Source organism: Onychomys torridus, chromosome 4, assembly GCF_903995425.1.
Source record: "Onychomys torridus chromosome 4, mOncTor1.1, whole genome shotgun sequence".
In the NCBI taxonomy this organism is placed as follows: Eukaryota; Metazoa; Chordata; class Mammalia; order Rodentia; family Cricetidae; genus Onychomys; species Onychomys torridus.
Window position 1 is genome coordinate 34,071,569 of NC_050446.1, and position 7,617 is coordinate 34,079,185.

A 7,617-nucleotide genomic window follows, 5' to 3' on the forward strand; every position below is an offset into this window, starting at 1 on the left:
AATTAACTATAAAAACTGAATTCTTTTCTTTTTCTTTTTGCTGCTTAGTCAATAAGTTTATTATCTTTATGAAAACAATCTTCATAGAAAATTGCTTTATCTCTCAGCATCTCATTCCTGGACTCTGCACTTGATCTTAGCCAAAAGGCCAAGAAGCAATTCATTCCTGAACTCTAAGGAAGCTTGCCTTCTTTTGAGTAACTCAATCTTTCTTCTGGGCAAGAGACATTTTTGGGTGGGTTCCACCTCTTCTTCTTTACTTCTCTCTTAGACTTCTTCTCATAGGCTGGATTCTCTCTTGTAGCAGCATATGCTTTCTTCTACATCTCCTCCATCATATCTGGAGTAACATTATTCTTTATGTTCTGAGAGAATGTTTTTTATAAGCTTCTTCATCTTCCTCCATTAAATAGCACATGTAGTCTGCTTATGATATACTTCTGCGTTGAACTCCTTGCTTTCAGAATCATAACCAGGGAATCATTTAGTACTATGAGGAATAGATAAACCTCCATCCACAGCTCCCTCAAGGGCCCCAAAAACTTTATTGCCTGTTGTAGTTCAGGCAAGACCTGCATCCAAATAGCAAATGAAAGCATGAGGCTGACCATCACTGTTCTCCACATTGTGTTCAACTCCAGTCACCTCCACTTGGCCTACACAGACCTTGTCCATGCCAAACCTACTAAGAAACCTGCAGGCCAGCAGCAGGCCAGTACAATAGGCTGCAGCATAATTTGTCAGGCCAACTTTCATACCATATTTTGGCAGTTTGTGTGCATATTCTGGGCAAAATATCATCTCCACTTCTATATGGGTATATGCAATCTGGCAGATGATATCTCTGTTAGTTATATGAACTATCATCCTGTATTTGGGTGTGTTGTACTTATTTTGATCATCAGTTGTTTCCAAGCATGGTTGGGAGTCAGTTTTACCCTCTTGCCATCTTATAAATCTCATTTGCTATCTCTTAAAGTAGGCCTTATCTTGACAACTTTTACAAACCCCATCCTGTGGAACAGAAACCCACAATCACAGATCCACACAGACCTGGAGGCCTGGCAGTACTAGGGGGAAAAAGATCAGAGTCTGAATGCTTTTCTAACAGGAAAGTTTGTTTTGGATTAAGACAAGTAATAGATAAAAACAAATTTTCTTATTTTGCTTTTCATTTGCAATAGCCTGAAATGTACTCCATGTAACAATCACTCAAAAAATTTCACCAGTTTTATTAGCATTCTACTACCTAATTTTCAGAACATTTTATCTATCATTAGTGTGTGTGTGTGTGTGTGTGTGTGTGTGTGTGTGTGTGTGTGTGTGCTGTTATATGTGTGAGTGTGGGTATGAACATGCACATGTGGAGGTCAGAGAACATTATATAATCAGTTCTCTCCTTCCATCATGGGTTCCAGGGATCAAAATGAGGTTGCCAGACTTGTGAAGCAAGTACCTTTACCCACTGAGCCATCACACTGTCCCAATAACATTTTTATTATTTTTCTATTGATAAAAAGTGCACTATAGGCCTGGAATTAAAGAAAGTGATTTACATATGTTGTCTTTGATAATTCACACACAACAATACCAGGAAAAATTTCATTTAGCAGATATGAGGCCACCACCTTTTAAATCGCTTCTTGAAGTAGGTCCTAACTTGCTGTCCATCCTGCAATAAACAGTGACTAAAAGCATCTTGGGGAGGAAAGGGTTTATTTCATCTTAATACTTCCATGTCCCAGCTCATCACTGAGGAAAGTCAAGGCAGAAACTTAGAGGCAAGAACTTAAGCAGAGACTATGGGGTGATGTTGCTAACTGGCTTGCTTTCCATGGCTTTTTCAGTTTGCTTTTTTATATAACTCAGCCCACTAGCACAAGGGTGGCACCACCCACAGTGGTCTGAACCTTCCCACATGAATTCAGTCATGAATGGAGACATTTTCTCAACTGGTTTCCTTCCTCTAGCTTGTATCAAATTGACAAAAACTAACCTGCACAAGAAAGAATGATAAGCTTTAAGTCTGGAGTGAAATTGTACAGCATTTACAATGTTTTAATTTATCATTTAAAGTTCCAAAATTTTAATTTTCTATTAGAAAGAAAAATGATGCCAGTGTACATACACTCACAAAAACATATTTATTTATTTTAGACATGTGTGTGATTGTGTATGAATATGTTCTTATATAAATTAGAAAATCTAGGTAGACCTATCTTATTCCTGTAAATATGGTCAATATTTCTCCCACAATATGAGCACACGATTGGTTCACAGTTCTAATAAATGTTCCTCCTTTATTTGCTTTTCTCCACTTAAAAAAAAAATATGAAATATGCTAAAGAATATTTTTATAATGAAATAATGTACATGACATTCATTTAATCAACAAATATCTGCATTCTTCAACTCTATCAATATGAACCAACATGTATTTTATACTGTGAATTCTGAGCCTTTTCATACATATTAAAATTGTCTATAGTTTTGGGTATGATTCATTACTCATTTCTCATCTCAACAAACCTAATTTTTATTTGTCAAATGTCCATTTTCTTGACCTTTATGGTTTTATATTGGATACTACAATACCTTAGTCCCCAGGCTTGCCATTCTGCATATTTTTGTAGTTTTGATCCCTTAACTTTTGTTTTGCCCTTGAAATTATGCCTAACTTTGAACAGTTTTAATAATCTTATGAGATGTGGAACGCTGTGAGTGAATCTGTGATTGGCTGTCCCACCGACAGTCAAACATGGAAACTGATTTTCTAATTATAGCATCCATCAGCAATATCACAAGCTAAAATCAATCAGGTTATCCACCACTTTCCTCTTTTTAAAAATGAATTTGAGAATTTGCTTTGCTTGGTAAAATACCTGTGCTATTTAATTGTCCCAACTCCTAAGGGACAAGACGCCCTGCTGAGCCACAATAGCTGTGCACTGAGCCTCCACGGCTGCATTAGAATCAATTGTGTATACAATACGTTTAATTTTTTTCTTCACTAGCTACCTGGCCATTTTAAGCTTTTCTAATTTAACTAGTTCTTTAATTTCCCATATTCCTTCCTTTTTATGATCTTCAGAGACAGGGTTAATATATTTTTAAATTATTATATCCAATTAAATAAAAGAATGAATACATTCATTTATTTTTTAATGGTGCACAAAGCTTGCTTTCCTCTTGGGCTAACCAGTGAATATTCTATCCTGCTCTTTCCTGATGGGAGACAGAGGGAGAGTGGATCTAGATGAGAAGGGAGATGTGGAGGATGGGAGGAGTGGAGGGAGGGGAAACTGTGGTCAGGATGTATTGTAGGAGAGAAGACTCTACTTCCAATAAAAATGCAAAAAAAAATTATAATCCAATTAAATAAAAGAATGAATACATTCATTTATTTTTTAATAGTGCACAAAACTTGCTTTCCTCTTGGGCTAACCAGTGCATACTTCATCCTGCACACAACCAGTGAAATAATGGCAGAAGTATGAGCAACTGATCTATGTGTACTTGAGAAATCAAAGGTCAAAAGTCAGCAAAAGGAAAGGTACAAAATGGGGACATTTTCTTGACAGTAATATGTGGGCTAAAATATTAATAGTAATTTCCATGATAATATGGAAAACAGATTCTTTGTAACTGAAAGTCTGACTATTGTACTATTATCTCCCAATTTTTAGGGAGCAATTTTTTAGTAAGTTGATTATAATCAAGCATCTTTAATTTATTCTACATTCTTCAAAGTCAGCAACAGTCTAATCCTTTCAAGCCACTACCTTTCAAATGTCTCCTCAGGTGATTTCCAATCTGATGATGTGATGACTAACACCCATCCCCAGCCTCCAAGATTCATCATACTTGGTTCATTTCCGAGGACTGAAGGCCTGAGTCATTAAAAATTATATGCCCCATTTAAGCAGGCTTTCTGCATACTTTACTCAGGGAAAAATGTAGACTGCATCTTTGCCTGTATAAAACGGTGCCTTTCGTGATTTATCAGCATTTAAACCTGGTGGAGAACTAGATGCTTCTTAGCCTCACTAATTAATGACACTTAAATCTTGGAAACAGGAAGCAGAGTGGTAAAGTTATCCCTGAAAACTGCCACTCTGGCATCCCCAGGTACGTATTCCTAGAGTAGGGAGTACCCTGGAACTTCTAACCCTTCTCTTCTCTATCAATCTATGCATTTTAACTTGTTTTTCTTAAATATAAAAACCAAAATAACCCTCCCTCTGGGTAAATCAAAAGGTTGACCCAAAAATAACAATTTATGCTCAAGTCTGCTGCTTTTTTTTTTAAATGTGTGGGTTTTAAATTAAAATTTGTAGTCTATAATACAGTTTAAGTGACTGTTGATTTGAAAACAAAAGTTCATTACCTGAGATTATTTATTGAAGAGGAGGGAAGCCAACCCTATACCAATAGCAATCCAGAAAATAAAATGGAACCAGGAAACGCAGTAACATGCCTTCAATGCTACAGACCCATACTCACGAGTCAGAGGCCATACTCCATCTCCAACCACACTGCTTCCCATCGCTTCTTGTCACTCTGCTTTGGAAGCTTCTGTTTTCATTTCTTTATCACTACACTCACAGCGCCATGTTTTCTTTCATATGAGTTCCAAAGTAATCACTTTGAAATGGTCCTTACTTATGCTCTGCAATTATAGAACATGTCCTTCCAGGATAGGCATTTTGTTTCGCTTGATCGGGGATTCAGTGCCACTTAATTCTTAACCTGGGGCTTGTGCAAAATGGAAATGTGGAAGGATACAATGCTCTGCTCAGCATTTCCCTCTCTATACCCCCATTCTACCCTCAGTTCCAAACAACTGCTGAAGCTGCTTTCCTGGAATTTATATAATGTAGTCTGGGAATATATATGGACATATTTACCTCAAACACGTTTCACACCTCTATTCCCAGCACTGGGGATGCTAAGGGAGAAGGATCTAGAGTCTGAGGCCAATCTAGGCTTCAAAATAAACAAATAATAATTTACCACAAGGAACTGTGAGTGTTACTATTTGTGTGTTATAAAAAGCTCAAGGCCAGGCAGTGGTGGCGCACACCTGTAATCCTAGCAGTCGGGAGGCAGAGGCAGGCAGATCTCTGAGTTGGAGGCCAGCCTGGTCTACAAAGCAAGTTCCAGGACAGCCTCCAAAGCTACAGAGAAACCCTGTCTTAAAAAACCAAAAAAAAAAAAAAAAGCTCAAGATAAAAGGGGTCAAAAATGACAAGGAAGATGTTTGTTAAAAATTTCTATCTCCCAGGAAAATTTATGAAGAAAAACATATTGTTTGGAAAAAAATAAAGATTAAAAAAATTCCTACAGAACTCACAGAGTAACAGTGACACTACAAGTCTTCACTTAAGGTCAAGGGTCTGATCCGTATGCTGGCTTTGTTAGAATGGTGTCTGTGAACATTGTCCCACCCAAGCCCTGCTCTTAATCTTAACAAGGACCCTAACTATCTTCATAAAATGCTCCCATCTTAGAAACTTGCTATATCATCCAGTAAAATAAGACTCAAGTCTTTTCCACTGGGACAGCTGCCAGAGGTTGTCACCTCTGAAGTGAAGCCCTTGCTGCTATTTCTCTCTAGACCAATCAGAAAAGCCCAGAAATTCATCAGCATTTTTTGACTTGCCAGCCTACCGTCCTAAGCGCTTTCTGCCATGACAAACACTGACTGAGACGACCTTGTGAGAAGAGGGTTCACTTGGGTTACAGGATACAGTCCATTGCTGAAGGAAGCCAATGCAGGAACCTAGAGGCAGAAACTGAAGCAGAGGCCCTGGAAGGATGCTGCTTACATGCCTACTTCCTGTGGCCACTCAGATACATTTCTCAGGGTTGGCACCAGCCAGAATGGGCTGGACTCTCCCACAGCAACCACTAGATTAAGAAATGTCCCCAACAGACATGCCCACCAGACAATCTGCTGGGGATGATTCCTGAAATTGGGTTCCTTGCTCTAGGTGTGTCAAGTTAACAACTGACGTTATGACAATGATAACAGCCAGATAAAAGTTTGGCAATACTCCTCAAATAAAATATTTTATAGTCATGCCCCTGCTCAACTGCAGACCATCCCCTCCTGTGGATCCCACAGATCATACCTCCTGATCCCCCTCCCCCAACTCATTACTATTTGTCAGCCCCCATCTCAGGAGGACTCCCCCTTCTCAACCACAAGTAACACCTGCCAGAAAATCAGGTGGACTGCCTACAGACCTTCTCCACTCTCTCTGTATCCCAAGAACTGATACCTCAATTTCTTCCCTAACACTGCAATAGATCACCAGCTACTCCCTTACTCCCTGTTTACATGTCCTGTGGGTCCCATAGACCATGCCCTTTTGACACCTACATACATACACACACACACACACACACACACACACACACACACACACACATACACACACACACACACACACACACACACACACACACATACACACACACACACACACACACATACACACACACACACACACACACACACACATCACTGAATCCTGGCCTCCAACACTAGCATGCAACCTCTGCCAAGCAGTCCAGTCAAACAGGTAACACACAGTCATCCAACTCTCTGAAAATCCAGAGAGGAAACAGAAACCAAGGAACAATATACCCACAGAACAAAATACGAACCCAGAAATCATCACTCAAACCTATAATCACCCCAAACCCAGATGCCTAGACACCAGCATAAGAACACAATCAATAGCAGCCAGGATAATATGTCTCCACAAGAGCTCAGCTATCCTACCACAGCAGGACCTGAATAATCAACACAGCTGCACCATAAGAAAAAGACCTTAAAACAAACTGTGTGAAGATGGTTCTTAAAGAGGAAATGAATAAATTCCTTAAAGAAATCTAGGAAAATACAAACAAACAATTGGAAGAAATGAATAAATCCCTTAAAGAAAGGCAAGAAAAAGCAAATAGTTGAAGGAAATGAAGAAAATTGCTCAAGACATGAAAATGAAAATAGAAGCAATAAAGAAAACACAAACTGAGGGGAAATCTGGAAATGAAAAATTTAGGAATTCTGACAAGAATACCAAAGAAAGCTTCACCAACAGAATACAAGAGATGGAAGAATCTCAGGTATTGAAGATATGATAGAAGAAATGGATTCCTCAGTTAAGGAAAATATTAAGTCTAAAACATTCCCGACACAAAACAGCCAGGACGCTGGGCGGTGGTGGCACACGCCTTTAATCCCAGCACTTGAGAGGCAGAGGCAGAGGCAGGTGGATCTCTGTGAGGCCAGCCTGGGCTACAGAGCAAGTTCAAGGACAGGCTCCAAAGCTACACAGAGAAACCCTGTCTTGATAAACCAAAAAAAAAAAAAAAGAAAGAAAGAAAGAAAGGAAGGAAGGAAGGAAAGAAGGAAGGAAGGAAGGAAGGAAGGAAGGAAGGAAGGAAGGAAGGAAGGAAGGAAGAAAATAGCCAGGAACTCTGGGACACCATGAAAAGACTAAATCTAAGAAAAATAGGAATCAAGGAAGGGAAAGAGTCCCAGCTCAAAGACCTAGAAAATATTTTCAACAAATCATAGAAGAAAATTTTCATAACCTGAAGGAGGAG

At 39.0% G+C, this 7,617-nt stretch overlaps 1 pseudogene; it reads right to left on the bottom strand.

Annotated features, from left to right (window-relative positions):
- Positions 1–160: 160 nt before the first annotated feature.
- LOC118581141 lies at positions 161–1,019 on the bottom strand (annotated as a pseudogene).
- Between the last annotated feature and the right edge of the window lie 6,598 nt (positions 1,020–7,617).